The following is a 17,732-nucleotide window of genomic DNA, read 5'->3' as shown; positions in this document are numbered from 1 at the left end:
ACACAAACTTCACCTCCAAAGAGATCTGTGTCATCGGACACTCTGACTCGTCTCCGGTCATAGGTTCTGAACCACGCGCATCCGTGCCTATCGACTCTGATTGGGCACCGATCATGGAGTTTACCTCCGCTGATATCTTTCAGCACTCGCCTTTGGGCGACGTGCTAAAGTAATTAAAGTCTCTCTCCCTATCAGGAGACTCTTGGCCGAACTATGTCCGGCTTGAGTGGGAAGCGGATGACGAAGAAATTCGTTCCGCACCCACCACCCACTTAATAGCCACTGTCGACGACTTAACCGACATGCTTGATTTCGACTCCAAAGACATCGACGGTGTGGACGACGATGCAGGAGAAGAACAGGAACTACCGCCCACAGGGCGCTGGACAGCCACCTCATCGTATGATATATATATGGTGGACACGCCCAAAGAAAGCAATGGTGACGAGGCAACAGAGGATAATCCCCTCGAGAAGCAATCCAAGCGCCGACGGCGCCGCTCTAAGCCCCGCCACAGCAAAAATGGCGATACCGGTACAGGAGACAATAGCACTCCGGATGGTGCCGAAGACGAAAACAAGCCCGCCCAGCCAAGCTTCGAGCAAGCCGGACAGGATGATGGGCAAGTTAGCCCCGATAAACAGGCAATGGATGGAAATTCGAAGGACGACAATTACATGACTCTCTCCAAAGACGAGGTAAGCCTCGGCGACGAAGAATTCATCGTTCCTGAGGACCCTGTCGAGCAGGAGCGCTTCAAGCGCCGGCTTATAGCCACTGCAAAAAGCCTGAAGAAAAAGCAGCTACAGCTACAAGCTGATCAAGATCTGCTAACTGATAAATGGACTACCTGGCAGTCGAGGAATACGGACTCGAGCGCCCAACCAAAAGTTACCCAAAGCGCAGGTTGCTACCTCAACTCGAGGAGGAGGCATTAAAGCCTACACTACCATCACAGAATGCGGCTGACCGACCACCTCGTGGCCGGGACAAAGCGGCGTATCAACCTGAACATCAGCCCGCACCCCGTCGCCAATCAAACAAAAGCACTAAGGCCCAGGGCTACACGCATGACTTGTGAGATGTATTGGAAAACAAAGCAGGACAGTCAAGATCGATCTACGGATCACGAGGGCGCGCCCCAACGCGTGACGATGACCGTCACGCCGAACATACTAAAAGCAAATCCGGTTGGGCCGAATACAACAGACCATACTCATTTGAACTGCGTCGTGATGTAGCCCAGCATAGAGGCGCCGCACACCCCCTATGCTTCACTGATGAAGTAATGGATCATGAATTCCCAGAAGGGTTTAAACCCGTGAACATTGAATCATATGATGATACAACAGACCCTGCGATATGGATTGAAGATTTCCTTCTCCACATTCACATGGCCCGCAGTGATGATCTACATGCCATCAAGTACCTCCCACTAAAACTCAAAGGACCGGCTCGGGCATTGGCAGAACAGCCTTCCGGCAAACTCTATTAGTAGTTGGGAGAACCTAGAGGACGCATTCCTTGATAACTTCCAGGGCACTTATGTGCGACCACCAGATGCTGATGACTTAAGTCACATAACCCAACAGCCCCGAGAGTCAGCCAGGAAATTCTGGACTCGGTTCCTAACTAAAAAGAACCAAATTGTCGACTGTCCGGATGCCGAAGCTCTAGTGGCCTTTAAGCATAACATCCGCGACGAGTGGCTCGCCCGACACCTCTGCCAAGAGAAGTCCAAGTCCATGGCAGCCCTCACGACACTTATGACCCACTTTTGTGTGGGCGAGGACAGTTGGCTGGCTCGCAGCAACAACACATCAAGAAATACTGGCACTTTAGATGCCAGAGATAGCAACGGCAAGCCCCGACATAACAGACATAAGCGTCGCAACAATGGCGATAATGCCGAAGACACAGCAGTCAATGCCGAATTCAATGGCTCTAAGTCCGGTCAGCGGAAAAATCCATTCAAAAGAAACAATCCGGGGCCGTCCAGTCTGGACCGCATACTTGATCACTTGTGTCAAGTTCACGGTACCCCTGATAAACCAGCCAACCACACCAACAGAGAATGTTGGGTGTTTAAACAGGATGGCAAGTTGAATGCCGAAAACAAGGAAAAGGGGGCACATAGTGATGACGACGAGGAGCCCCGGCTGCCGAACACAGGAGGACAAAAGAAATTTCCTCCCCAAGTGAAAACGGTAAATATGATATACGCCACCCATATTCCCAAGCGGGAGCGGAAGCACGCACTAAGGGATGTCTACGCGATGGAGCCAGTCGCCCCAAAGTTCAATCCATGGTCTTCCTGTCCGATAACTTTCGATCGCAGGGACCATCCTACCAGTATTCATCATGGCGGTTCGACCGCATTGGTCCTCGACCCCATCATTGATGGATTCCACCTCACACGAGTCCTTATGGACGGTGGCAGCAGCCTAAACCTGCTTTATCAGGATACAGTGCGCAAAATGGGCATCGATCCCTCAAGGATCAAACCCACCAAAACCACCTTGAAAGGTGTCATACTAGGTGTAGAGGCCTATTGTACAGGCTCAATCACACTGGAAGTAGTCTTCGGATCTCCGGACAACTTCTGAAGCGAGGAGTTAATCTTTGATATCGTCCCCTTCCGTAGTGGTTATCATGCACTACTAGGACGAACCGCATTTGCTCGATTCAATGCAGTACCACACTACGCATACCTCAAGCTCAAGATGCCAGGACCTCGCAAGGTTATAACAGTCAATGGAAACACAGAGCACTCCCTCCGTACAGAAGAGCACATTGCGGCCCTCGCAGCAGAAGTACAGAGCAGCCTTCTTTGGCAGACCTCTAATTGGGCAATGAAGCCTCCGGACACCGCCAAGCAAGTACGGAGTACTCTGCAACAGGATCGTCCGGCACGCCTTGAGCTCGCCTAGCAATTCAGCCTCCGCCCTAGTCCCAGTAAAGCGGAGAAATTTCTGCCGCGTGTACATAATTACGCAATTAAAATACCATGGGCATAGGCGAAGGCACAGCAATAATGCGGTCCACAATGCGGCTCAACTGCCCCAGGACTCGTATACCTTCATCATTTTCTTTCTTTCAGGACCCTATTCTCTGGAAGCTCTTTCCAATAACCTGATTATCGGACCCATCACGGGAAGGAAACACCAAGGAGGCAAGAAGCTTTGACGTATAAGGGAATCCCCGGGTGGTCTATGATAATGATCGTTATACCTGTTTTACATACACACACGCAGCTTACCCTTGGCTAGGACATGTCAAATAGTCCTATTTTGCTTATCGCACTACTTGTATAGATACGCTTTGACGTATTATTTAAATAACAATGGAAAATAATGTACAGCTTCAGCTTATTATTACATTTCTTTATCTTTTTTCCTTGACTCCTTATTTATTACAAATTGCACCCGTACATTTTGGTACATTCAGCTCGCCAGGGGCTTAAGTGTACCCCATAACACGGCAAGAAAAGTCTGAATACTTTGACAGTGCGGCACCCCGAACTTATAGCATTATATGCATCAGCTCCGAATCATGTCTTGGGTCAATAGTTGGGTTTGCCCGGCTCCCATGTTTTGCTACCTTACGTTCCACTACATCAGCTAAGGTGGCACAGGGAGAACTACTGTGATTGTGTCCCGGTTCTTCTGGACGAGCACCTCAGTAGAGAAAGCCGAAAACTGACTGTCATGATGAGGCGAGAGCTGGTCGCTGTTCGAGAGGTCTCAAATCCTTAAATATTTTTTCCGCTTTAGGTGAGAAATCGGCCTTGTCCGATTTCGGCATGTATAGCGCCCCAAGTTCGGCCTTCCGAATACAAGGGGCTATGCCAAAATTTAAAATTATAGACTTCTATGGCTAAGTGAGAGTGATAAAGCTGTATAGTCCGATTGCCTTGTTCATTGCGCTAAACACCTCCTTAAAGGACCAAAAAAATTGGATAAAGAATGTTTAGATTTATTCCGAGCACTCCAGTACTAGTTACATGGGGGCAGAAGCCGATGACTAGCCAACTCTCAGATTTTATAAATGGCCGCACATAAGGTAATATTTTCAATCAACAAGTGTTATATAGCGCACATGAACTCGTTTTCATATTACAAGATCAAATGAGTACATTCATTCAAATATTACATCCTTAGAACATTCCTCCGCCACAAGGCGGGTGCCCTTCATGACACCGTCATAATACTTCTCGGGGTGGCGGTGCCCCTTGCCCTTCGGTGGCCCCTCCGTCACTAGCTTCTCAGCGTCCATCTTCTCCCAGTGCACTTTCGCGCAGGCAAAGGCCCTGCGTGCACCCTCAATGCAGACTGACCGCTTTATGACTTCGAGACGCAAACAGGCAGACACAAGCCGCTTCACCAGGCTGAAGTAGCTGCTAGGCAGGGGCTCGGCAGGCCACATCCGGACTATGAGGACCTTCATGGCCAGTTCGGCCGCCTTGTGAAGTTCGACTAGTTGCTTCAGCTGGTTGCTCAAGGTCATCGGATGTTCGGCCCCAATATACTAGGACCAGAACAACTTCTCCATCGAGCTCCCTTCTTCAGCTTGGTAGAACACCACGACATTAGATATGTTGCGCGGCAGATCTGTGAATGCTCCTGGAGAGCTCCAAATTCGGGTAAGTAAAAGGAAAGTCTCCTTCACATGCTTGCTTTGCATATTGAATGCCTTACCCGCCGCAATCTTCTTGGCTGCCTCAATCTCCTTGAGGGCCGTTTGGGCTTCGCCCTTGGCGTCTCGTGTGCTCTGGAGGGCCTTCGCAAGCTTGGACTCTTGCGTCTTGGAGTCATGCTCCAAGGACTCATATTTTTTGACAAAATCCTGGAGCTCTTACTGGACCTCGCCGACTCAGGCCTCTTGCTTCTCGCGCTCGGTGCGCTCCTTGGCCGCTTTGTCTTCGGCCTCGGTCAGCGCCTTTTTAAGGGCCGCCACTTCGGTCGTGGCCCCTATTAAAAGTCATAATGCTTCTATGAGCTAAAACCATTCCTTCGTTATCAATATACAGACGGGGTATTATGTACCTTTGTTCTCCTCGAGCTGCCTCTTCACGAGGCTGAGCTCTCGTTCTGTCCGCTCCAGGTCCCGCTTCAGTCCGGAGACCTCCGTAGTACAGGCGGCAACGGCCAGCAGCGACACCTACTTATTCACATAGACATATTCTGTTAGACTCCTGTGGATGTTATTTGATCCTCTGTTCGGTCTTTCTTTCCGAACACCAAACAGAGCATCAGGGGCTACTGTCTATACTGTGATATTTTCTTGTAATTTTATTACTTACCTCGAAGCCTGTTAGGAGGCTGACGCAGGCTTCGGTCAATCCGCTTTTGGCAGACCGGACCTTCTCAATCACCGCACTCATGACGGTGCGGTGATCTTCATCAATGGAAGCGCCGTGAAGCGCTTCTAGCAGGTTGTCCAATGCCTCTGGATGGACAGAGTTCATCGGCACAGGCGGCTCGTCCTCCTTAGTGAGGGGCTGCCTGCCTGAATCCGGAACCACTGAAGGTTCTGACGCAGTATCCGGCTGGGGGCCAAACTTGTTGCGGCCCCCATCATCAGAATACATGGGGGTCTTCCCCCCATGTGCCCGGCGTCTGGGGTTTCACCTTGGGGCGTCTCCAGAACAGTCTCCCCCTGGTCTGGTATCCTCTGGGACAGCACCTCGATGTCGTCCGCAGGCCGGGGGGAGGTGGCCGTCGGGAATGAATCGATGTTCATCGCTGACTGACTCAAACACCCATCCGAGGAGGATACATTGATGTGGGCTTTGGCCGGACTGCATGGTCATATTTGACATGATAAGAAGCAATACGTACCGGAAGTATTATAGTGTCCGGATACTTACGACTTTGCCAGGGGCTTGTCCCTGGGCAGCCACTCCTTGTTGCTGTAGGCGGCTGTGGTGGAGTGGTCCGGAGGGAGGGTCCTTCCTTTCTTGGACCCTTCGGCCTCCCCGGACAGGGTGGCCTTCCTTTTCTCCCCCCCTCCCGGTTAGGGGGGGAGGGCTTTCCTCTTCCTCCTCCTCGTTTTTGTTGGAGGAGCGCGCCTCGGTGTCTTCGGACGATGAGTCTGACACAACCTTGTGCCGGAGACCTTTCCTGGTCCCCGTGGCCTTCTTCTTGGCCTTCTTCTCCGGCACCTCGTAGGGCGCTGGAAACAGCATCTCTGTTAAGAGAGTCGTTGTTGGATCTTCAGGTAGTGGAGCTAGACAGTCGATCCGCTCCGCTGTCGCTAACCAGTCTTGTTAAATTGGCTTGGGGGCTTAGATTCCTCCCACGAATATATTGGGGAAAGGAACATCTTGTAAAGTATAGAGATCTTACCGGATTGGCGAGGCACTTTGCGCTGAGTCTGTGATCCTCGGTAATGGGCGGAGGTACCTCGACGGCCTTGAACAACACCTTCCATATGTCTTTGTGCATCGTGTCGAAGAGCTCTTGCAGCGTCTGGTGTTCGGCCGGGTCGAACTCCCACATATTGAATGCCCGTATTTGACACGGAAGGATCCGGTGGAAGAGCATGACCTGGACCACGTTGACAAGCTTGATTTTCTTGCTTATCATATTTTTGACACAAGTCTGGAGTCCGGTCAGCTCCACCGGTGAACCCCAGGCTAAGCCCTTCTCTTCTAGGAGGTGAGCCGCATGGGGATGCCAGATCGAAATTCGGGGGCCGCCACCCAGTTGGCGTCGCGCGGCTCAGTGATATAGAACCACCCCGATTGCCACCCCTTCACAGTCTCCACATAGGAGCCTTCAAGCCAGGTAACGTTGGGCATATTTCCCACCATGGCGCCTCCGCACTCCGCTTGCTGGCCGAAGGCCACCTTCGGCTTCACATTGAAGGTCTTCAGCCATAGGCCGAAGTGGGGCTTGATGCGGAGGAAGGCCTCGCACACGACGATAAACACCAAGATGTTGAGGATGAAATTTGGGGCCAGATCATGGATGTCCAGCCCATAGTAAAACATGATCCCGCAGACAAATGGGTGGAGGGGGAATCCCAGTCCGCGGACAAAGTGAGAGAGAAACACTACCCTCTCCTGGGGCTCCGGGGTAGGGATGATCTTCCCTTCGGCAGGGAGCCGGTGCGCGATGTCTGTGGCCAGGTATCCGGCCTCCCGGAGCTTCGCGATGTCCTCCTCCTTAACGGAGGAGGCCATCCACTTGCCTCCCGCTCCGGACATGCTTGTAATGGCTTTGCGGAGAGGGTGAGAACTTGGACGCTGGAGCTCGAGCGAGGAAGAATGGATGAGAAGAGAAAGAAGAAGGCGTGGGTGAAAAAAGGGGAATCCTTATCTCTTTATAAAGACGGTAGAAACCATGCGTCTCCCCACTTGCCCGATAAACTCGCTTGTTCCCCAAGCGCCGTGTTGATGGCGCAGTTGGGTTACCCGCACCCGTATTGATGAGAATCCCGTGATAAGGGGACACGATCTCTGCTTTGACAATACGTGCCAATGAAACCGCCTCACAATATGTGCAGTAGCAGGTTGAGAAAAATGGTTCGAATAATGACCGGGTCGTGGCGTGATGTCATGCTGTGAAAAATTGTCAGCAGATTAGATTGGTGGAATATTGTACTCTCTACGGTGGTATGTGGAATTTTTTTTGCAGAGCCGGACATGACCCTTGTGTTCAAGATCTTCTATGGAGAATTCGGAGAAGGAACCCGCCTTGCAATGCTGAAGACAATCTGCACGCCGGACTCATCGTCATTGAAGCCTGGTTCAGGGGCTACTAAGGGAGTCCTGGATTAGGGGGTCCTCGGACAGCCGGACTATATAGTTTGGCCGAACTGTTGGACTATGAAGATACAAGATTGAAGACTTCATCCCGTGTCTGAGTGGGACTCTCCTTTGCGTGGAAGGCAAGCTTGGAAATTCGGATATGTAGATCTCCTTCTCTGTAACCGACTCTGTGTAACCCTAGCCCCCTCCGGTGTCTATATAAACCGGAGGGTTTAGTCCATAGGACAACAACAATCATAATCATAGGCTAGCTTCTAGGGTTTAGCCTCTATGATCTCGTGGTAGATCAACTCTTGTAATACTCATCAATCAAGCAGGAAGTAGGGTATTACCTCCGTCGAGAGGGCCCGAACCTGGGTAAAAATTGTGTCCCCCGCCTCCTGTTACCATTAGCCTTAGACGCACAGTTCGGGACCTCCTACCCGAGATCCACCGGTTTTGACACCGACACCCGCCACCAGATGTGAGTCTCTAAATCACTTACTTTACCTTGTTATTCCAATACTCTGTTAACTCAACCTTGATGACTTTCACAGGCTGAATCTAACTTTTGGAAGACGGAATATGACCATGAAGCTGCCAAGAGAGCGAGGGCCAAAGCGAAAGCCGCCAAGAAAGCCGCCAAGAAAAATAAGAAGAAAATAACCGCCTCTGAGATGTTCGAACTGGACAACAACTCTGAGTCGGAGGTAGCCCTTGATTCCCTTGGCTCCTTTTTCAATTATCTTCTTGACACTGATTATCATCAGGATGACATGGGGGCCAGTCAAGCAGTTGAAGAAGAGGTAACTATTAATTCCTCTGACTCAGCGCCTTTGCCAAGACAGAAAATTCGACGGGTAACCCGGAAAGTAAGCTTTTCACACCCCTTAGCTCATTTGGATCCTCACTTTCTTTTGAAGCAACAGCAGAACGAGAAACGGCGACAAACTCGGACAAGTGGATGTGAAGAATTGTCCTCTGGCTTACCAAATACTCCAGCTCCACGGAAACGTCGAAATGAGGTCCTTCCAAATTTAAACTCTTTTTATCCACTGGCGGGTCTCATTCGCCAGCCACTTAATTCTTTCGATTCAAACTATCAAGATGCTTCTCGCTCTTCTTCCGGCGATTCATCACAGACTCAGCAACCGGCTTTCAAAACTGCCCCTGGGTAATAACAATTACTTATTATTCTCTGCATCCTTACATTCTTATACTTGTACTGACCTCTCATAACTCATCAAGTGGAAAAGCAAAACCTAGCAAGAAGGCCAAAGTGATCAAGCCGGCAGAGGACCCCAAAGTCCATGAACCGGAAAAGCAAGTTCCAACATCTGACACCTCCACGTTGCAAACCGAAGAGCTTGTCCATGACGTTCCACCAGAAATTCCTGACCTCTCCAGTGACCATACAAACTTCAATCCTTTGAACACTGAATCATCAAGCCCAATTAAACCATCAGACACACATGCAGACGATGTTGTAATCACTAGCACCAGCTTTAAAGACCGGGAAATCCTACTGTCTTAGCCAAGCACTCTGCCAAACAGGAGCTCATTGAAAAGCAGAAAGTGAAATTTGATATCGCCAATTATTCTCAGTTGAGTAGTAGTGAAGTACTCTCTGGCTACCTCAACCAAGTGCACACCAGCCGTGATTTTGAAATTGATATGTTGAAGCAGATGCATCAAAAATATGAGGTATGAATTCCTCCTTTAATAAGTTATGTATATCCTGCCAGCCCTCTGATATGTCTCCAACATATCTACTTTTCCAAACACTTTTGCCCTTGTTTTGGACTCTAACTTGCATGATTTGAATGAAACTAACCCGGACTGACGATGTTTTCAGCAGAACTGCCATGATGTTGTTTTATGTGTAGAATAGAAAAGTTCTCGAAATGTCCTAAAAATCCACGGAGGCACTTTTTGGAATTAATAAGAATTATTGGGCGAAAGAAGTACACCAGGGGGCCCACACCCTGTCCACGAGACAGGGGGCGCGCCCCCCTATCTTGTGGGCCCCCTGGACCTCCACCGACCTCAACTCCAACTCCATAGAGAGAAAAAAATCAGAGAGAAAGTTTCATTGCGTTTTACGACACGGAGCCTCCGCCAAGCCCTAATCTCTCTCAGGAGGGCTGATCTGGAGTCCGTTCGGGGCTCCGGAGAGGGGGATTCGTCGCCGTCGTCATCATCAACCATCCTCCATCACCAATTTCATGATGCTCACCGCCGTGCGTGAGTAATTCCATCGTAGGCTTGCTGGACGGTGATGGATTGGATTAGATTTACCATGTAATTAAGTTAGTTTTGTTAGGGTTTGATCCCTAATATCCACTATGTTCTGAGATTGATGCTTCTATGACTTTGCTATGCTTAATGCTTGTCACTAGGGCCCGAGTGCCATGATTTCAGATCTGAACCTATTATGTTTTCATGAATATATGTGTGTTCTTGATCCTATCTTGCAAGTCTATAGTCACCTATTATGTGTTATGATCCGACAACCCCGAAGTGACAATAATCGGGATACTTCTCGGTGATGACCGTAGTTTGAGGAGTTCATGTATTCACTATGTGTTAATGCTTTGTTACGGTTCTCTATTAAAAGGAGGCCTTAATATCCCATAGTTTCCGCTAGGACTCCGCTGCCACGGGAGGGTAGAACAAAAGATGTCATGCAAGTTATTTTCCATAAGCACGTATGACTATTTACGAAATACATGCCTACATTACATTGATGAACTGGACTAGTTCTGTGTCACCCTATGTTACAGCTATTACATGAGGAATCGCATCCGGCATAATTATCCATCACTGATCCATTGCCTACGAGCTTTTCATATATTGTTCTTCGCTTATTTACTTTTCCGTTGCTACTATTACAACTACTACAAAAACCCACAAACATTACTTTTACTAGCGTTACCTTTATTATCATACCACTTTTGCTACTAAATACTTTGCTGCAGATACTAAGTTATCCAGGTGTGGTTGAATTGACAACTCAACTGCTAATACTCAAGAGTATTCTTTGGCTCCCCTTGTGTCAAATCAATAAATTTGGGTTGAATACTTTACCCTCGAAAGCTGTTGCGATCCCCTACACTTGTGGGTTATCAAGACTAATTTCTGGCGCCGTTGCCGGGGAGCATAGCTCTATTCTCTGAGTCACTTGGGATTTATATCTGTTGATCACTATGAAGAACTTGAAAGACGACAGAACCAAGATTTTGCCCTCAACTACGAGGGGAGGTAAGGAATTGCCATCTAGCTCTACACTAGATTCTCCTTCTGTTATTAGTAAACTTGCGACACCTAAACCTGCTACTGCTATGAATTCTGATATGTCGCATGTTATTTATGATGCCACTTCTGCTATGCATGATGAAACTACTTCTGTGCATGATACTACTTTTCTGTTAGGTGAATTTCTTGATGAACAACTTGCTAGAGTTAGGGGGAATAAAATTATTGAAGATGCTATTATTGATGATAGTGATGATGAAAATTCTCCCAATGATTATGAATTGTGTGTTGTTCCTGAGGGTTATGTTATGAATGAAGAAGCTGCTAGAGCTATCTTTGCTTGCAATGATAGATATGATCTTAAGAAATTATTAGCTAAATGGAAGCAGCAGTCTCTTAATGCTAGAATGAAACCTGACTCTGCTTTTGCTATTTCACCTATCTGTGTTACTAATAAGGATTATGAATTCTCTGTTGATCCTGAGATTATTACTTTGGTTGAATCTGATCCTTTTTATGGCCTTGAATCTGAAACTGTTGTGGCACATCTTACCAAGTTGAATGATATAGCTACCCTGTTTACTAATGATGAGAAGTCTCGCTATTTTTATATCCTTACGATATTTACGTTCTCATTAAAGGGTGATGCTAAGACTTGGTATAATTCTCTTGCTCCTGGTTGTGTGCGTAGTCCCCAGGATATGATTTATTACTTCTCTGCTAAATATTTCCCTTCTCATAAGAGACAAGCTACCTTGCGGCAAATATATAATTTTGTGCAAATCAAAGAAGAGAGTCTCCCACAAGCTTGGGGGAGGCTTCTCCGATTACTTAATGCTTTGCCTGATCATCCTCTCAAGAAAACTGAAATACTTGATATCTTTTATAATGGACTAACCGATGTTTCCAAGGACTACTTGGATAGTTGTGCTTGTTGTGTTTTCAGGGAAAGAACAGTCAACGAAGCTGAAATATTATTGAATAATACGTTGACTAATGAAAATAATTGGACTCTTCCTGAGCGAATTCCTGAGGCAATTCCTGAACCAATTGAGCCAACTCCTGATCCTATTCCTAAACCCACTCCGAAGAAGAGAGGTGTTTTATTTCTCAGTCCTGAAGATATGCAAGAGGCAAAGAAATCAATGAAAGAAAAAGGTATTAAAGCTGAAGATGTTAAGAATTTACCTCCTATTGAAGAAATACATGGTCTTAATGTACCGCGTGTTAAAGAACCATATTGTCTTGATAACCCGACACAGGTAGTAAAGGTAAATTCTCTCTATAGATATGATAAAGTTGAAATCCCCTCTACTAAATTTCATAGCCCGTGCTTAGATGAATTTGATGACTTTATGGCTAGACAAGAAAGTTTTAATGCTTATGTTGGTAGAGAGTTAAAGAATAATGCTTTCGAGATAGGACGCGTGAGCGATAATATGGCTAGAGTTAAAGGTGAACTCAAACTCATTAGCAAATATGCTTCTATGGTTGCTACTCAAGCTGAGCAAGTACTCAAAGCTCAAAATGATTTGCTTGATGAATTAAATAATAAAAATGACTTTGCTGTTAGAGTGGCTACTAGAACTGGTAGAATGACTCGGGAACCTTTGTATCCTGAAGGCCACCCTAAGAGAATCGAGCAATATTCTCAGAGAAATAATTTAGAGGCACCTAGTTCTTCTAAAAAGAAGAAAAATAAAAATGATAGAACTTTGCATGCTTCTAGTGAACCTACTATAGACACACCTGAGAATCCCAATGATATTTCTATTTCTGATGCTGAAACACAATCAGGTGATGAACATGAACCTAGTGATAATATTAATGATAATGTTCATGTTGATGCTCAACCTAGCAAAAACAATGATGTAGAGATTGAACCTGCTGTTGATCTTGATAACCCACAATCAAAGAATCAACGTTATGATAAGAGAGATCTTGTTGCTAGGAAGAACGGTAGAGAAAGAGAACCATGGGTTCAGAAACCCATGCCCTTTCCTCCTAAACCATCCAAGTCAAAGGATGATGAGGATTTTGAGCGCTTTGCTGAAATGATTAGACCTATCTTCTTACGTATGCGCTTAACTGATATGCTCAAAGTAAATCCTTATGCTAAGTATATGAAGGATATCATCACAAATAAAAGAAAGATACCGGAAGCTAAAATTTCCACCATGCTTGCTAATTACACTTTTAAGGGTGGAATACCAAAGAAACTTGGAGATACGGGGGTACCAACTATACCATGCTCCATTAAAAGAAATTATGTTACAACTGCTTTATGTGATCTTGGAGCCAGTGTTAGTGTTATGCCTCTCTCTTTATATCGTAGACTTGAATTGAATAAGTTGACATCTACTGAAATATCCCTGCAAATGGCCAATAAATCAACTGCTAGACCTGTCAGTATTTGTGAGGAGGTGCCTGTTGTGGTTGCAAATGTCACTATCTTAACGGACTTTGTTATTCTTGATATTCCTGAGGACGATAGTATGTCTATTATCCTTGGTAGACCCTTCTTGAATACTATAGGGGCGGTTATTGATTGCAACAAAGGCAATGTCACTTTTCATGTTAATGGTAATGAGCATACAGTACACTTTCCGAGGAAACAATATCAAGTTCATAGCATCAATTCTATTGGAAAAGTTCCAACTATTATTATTGGAGGTTTTGAATTTACTCTCCCTACTGTCAAGAAAAAGTATGATATTCTTATTGTTGGGGATTTTCATATCCCCGTTGAGGTAACTTAGTGTTACTCGAAATTTCTCCGGTTCCGTGTTATTTGTAATGAGTTTGTTAACAAGACTTGATCAACCTTGTTAGTGGATTCATTTTGATGATCGCGAGATGGATGAAACTAGAAGGCACAACCTTCTGTACCCTCTTTTTACTTTCTGTTATTTAGAATAAATAAAGCAAAAATAGTATTATCTGTCTGTTTTCTTAATTATCCGTGCATTAAAAAAATAGCCCGAAAATAGAAGTGCTCCAAATGCCATGCAAATTTAGTATGATTTTTTATGGAATATTTGAGGATTTTAGGCACTGAAATCACTGCAGAAGGGGCAAGCACCAGGCCACGAGAGTGGAGCCCCCCCCCCCACCTGGGCGCGCCCCCGGTCTCGTGGGCCCCTGGTGGCCCCCCTCCACTTATGCCAGCACCCACGCACTTCATCTTCTACCCAAAAAAATCCCCATCCATCTCAAGCACAAGTTCTAGCTCATTTTGCTGCGATTTTCGATCTCCTTGCTCAAAGCTCCATTCACGAAACTGCTTTGGGAGATTGTTGCTTGGTATGTGACTCCTCCATTGGTCCAATTAGTTTTTATTCTAGTGCTTTATCCATTGCAATTTTTTTTTGCTTAGGTGACCATGCTCTTGAGCTTGCATGTTAACTTTATGAGGTCCCAAGCAATTCTAAAGCATGATATAGGCTCTAGGCACTTGTAGGAGTAGTTGCTACCAATCTTGTATAGTTTTATTCACTTTTATTTTGAAGTTACTAAAATTTCAGAAATTCTCAGAAAATGTTAAGGAAACTTTTGAGGGGATCTTCTAGCCAAAGCTCTTAGGAAAAACAAGCTAAAGAGAAGGAAAAGGCCAAGTATAATCTTCCTCGCTTAGCGGAAGTGCGGTCGTGTGAATGGCCATGCAATAATTTCTTGAAAGAAGCTGGAATTCATGAAGATTTTTTGTAGCGACCAGACCTCAAACAGTCTAATCTCTGTGCATCAGTGTCATCCCTGGATCAGTAATGCTGACACGCACAGTACTCGAAGGATTTATAACAGAGTAGCAATCACACACTAATTACACCAAATGTCTCCAAAGAGAACTTAGTACAATAAATATGGCTTAAGGCCATCTAATAACGATAACAGTGGAAGGCTTGGAAGATAAGTGAGTCCATCAACTCCAACGGCATCACTGAGAATAGAACCACGATCCTAAGGCATCTTCCTCGTCGTCTGGAAAGTCTGCAACATGAACGTTGCAGCCCGAAAACGGGTCAGCACATGGAATATGCTGGAAAAGTAACGCATAGAGAGTAATGAAAGGATAAAGCTATACTACATGCACATATGGCTGGTGGAAAGCTCTATGGTTACAGTTTTGCATAAAGCCAATTTTTCCCTACTGCAAAGTAATAAATTTATTTAACTATCATGGTGGTTGTTAAACATTGAGAATGGTTGACAACATCCTCAATCCCAATTAAGTAACATCATCTTTAAACAACCCAACAATATTAATTAAAGTAGCATGATGAGATTCACATGATAACCCAAGTACTAGATACTCAAAACGTCCATAACCGGGGACATGGCTAATCATGATTAGTTTATACACTCTGTAGAGGTTTGCGCACTTTTCCCCACACGACTCGATCTCCTCCGTTTGTTTTCTCGCATTACATGGTGTTTGAGAAACGGATGACCGAGACATAGTCTTTCAGAAGCGCTAGAACCTTACGATGGGTAGACCTGTACACCTACTTTCCCCTTCATCTGCTAGTCTACTACTGTAAGAGTTCGCACGACTTAGTCAACTATGCTAGAGCCCATAATAGCATGTGGCTGCACACGGAAGTTTCTAGCATGAATAATCTTGTGATCCCTTTGAGCCTGGGTGGCGGTCCAAAAACAACAGGCAATCCTGGAATACCCAGGTACCTCAATCCACCCAGATGTGTATTAAAATTGCCACCTTAAATAAACCATTAATTAACAATCTCACATCTGTCATGGATACACTCACCCAATCCACATCTACTAGCATAGCATGGCATAGTAAGCAAACGTAGAAGTAACTCCCAAGGGTCTGATATTAAAACAGGTAATAGGTACTACCTCATCTACTTCCCAAATCCCACATATTAATCAGATCCTAATCATGCAATTGTTTGAGGATTGATCTAATGCAATAAAATTGGGTAATAAAGGGATATGATCAAAAAGAAGTGCAGCACTGGACGCAGCGGCATCTGCACGCAGGGCATCGACGACGCGCACCCCTTCGCGATTCGTATTAGGATATAGTGCTAGTAAGAGTATAGCTGGAAGTTGGTTTTCGGCGTGCGACGTCTATGCGTATTCGAAGGGCCAACCTGACAGTACGTTCTGACACAAAGGATGTACGCTCCCTGACGCATGGCCGAAGACGACCTTTGCAACTAGTACGAGAGATATATCACTCACACACGTCGCTGGACAGCACCGACGGGCTCAAGCCCACTCATCTAGGTGGCCGGAGGGGAAGCAATGTCATGTTCTGGATGGACGGCGCCATGGACGACATACGCATCACAGCGAAGAACATAGTGATGTTGTGCCTGTTCATGCTCTTGGTCTTGGCAAGGCTCCGAACTGCTCTTGAACCGTCGGTCCCCTCTCCGGCGTGCCGCCACCAACGGGCGCTTCAGGCAGGACGGGAGCACCGGCATACCCCGCTTCTGCAACCTCGTGCACCACGAGAGTGTGTGCCGCTCCGGCCGATCCGCAGTTTCGGCACGCAGGCCAGCTGGTAAGGACGAGAGAATATGGAGAACAGGAACATCACAGCCCATCCGCCGACCTCAGACAGAGAAGAAGAAGGCAGAGTTTTACTCACCCTGCGCCCGACGCCGGCTTCGTCGCTCCTGGAATCGCCATGAGCAGACCTCGAGCGGCCCCAACGCAAATAATTAGTGCAGACGGAGGACAACAACACCGTGCACGCAACCCAGACTTCGTTGTCCACACACTTTAGTAAATCCAGAGTCGGTCCCACGTGGTAAAAGGAAAAATACGGCCTGCATGCACGGTCCTTTTTGTCAGATGTGCACTCCCGGTTGAGCCCACTTAGCCAACCTGGACACAGTATTCGCCCGTATGCAATGATGTATGCTGCCTTTTGCTATTTTGACAAACATTTACTGCACGGATCACCTCGCCTGAACGTGCGGCCGGATATCTGCGTCCAGATGCCGCTGCGTTCAGGACGTCCGCTCTCTATGATCAAAGTGTTACTTGCCTTGCTGATGATCCGTGAAACCTAGGGATTCGAAGTAGCAAGCGGCGCAATCCGGATACTCTATCGCAAGCAAACAAACAAACAAGCATACAATAAGTACTGATCTAATGCACGGGTAAAACTCAAATAAAAGATCTAACCAGAAAGTTCAACTTAAGAACTCCGGTTTGCAAAAAGAAACAAATCGAACGAAGAAACAAAACTCAAACGGCGAAAGAAACAAGCTTCATTTACTAATGTGGACCTAAGTCAAATTTTACAGAAGCAAAAACTTGTTTGAGTAGATTATTTGGAAAGAGGGTTTCGAGACGAAACTCTAGGCGCTTGAATCACCTGATTCCGATAAACGAGCTAAAAGTTATAGTAAAACGAAAATCGGATCAGAAATCGCGATCAGAAAAATCGCGGAATAAATCCGAGAAAAGAAAAACGACGAACAGATTAACGAACGGACGTTCGTTATCTGGATCTAAACAAAGAACGCGTTCGTTAAAACGAACTAACAAGCGAACGCTCGCTAATTAACCTAAACCTGAAAAAACCGATCTAATAAAAAAACGAATCTAAAAAAACAGAACGAAAACCGGCAAAAACCGAACGGTTTTCTAGGAAAAACCGGCGGCGGGTCAACCTCGGCAGCGGCGGTCGGCGGCGGCGGCGGCTCCGGCGAACGGCGGCGGCGGCGGCGGCTCCGGCAGGCGG

Source organism: Triticum dicoccoides, chromosome 5B (genome assembly GCF_002162155.2).
Source record: "Triticum dicoccoides isolate Atlit2015 ecotype Zavitan chromosome 5B, WEW_v2.0, whole genome shotgun sequence".
Lineage (NCBI taxonomy): Eukaryota > Viridiplantae > Streptophyta > Magnoliopsida > Poales > Poaceae > Triticum > Triticum dicoccoides.
The sequence above is the reverse complement of the archived record's forward strand: the minus strand, read 5'-3'. Positions refer to the sequence as shown.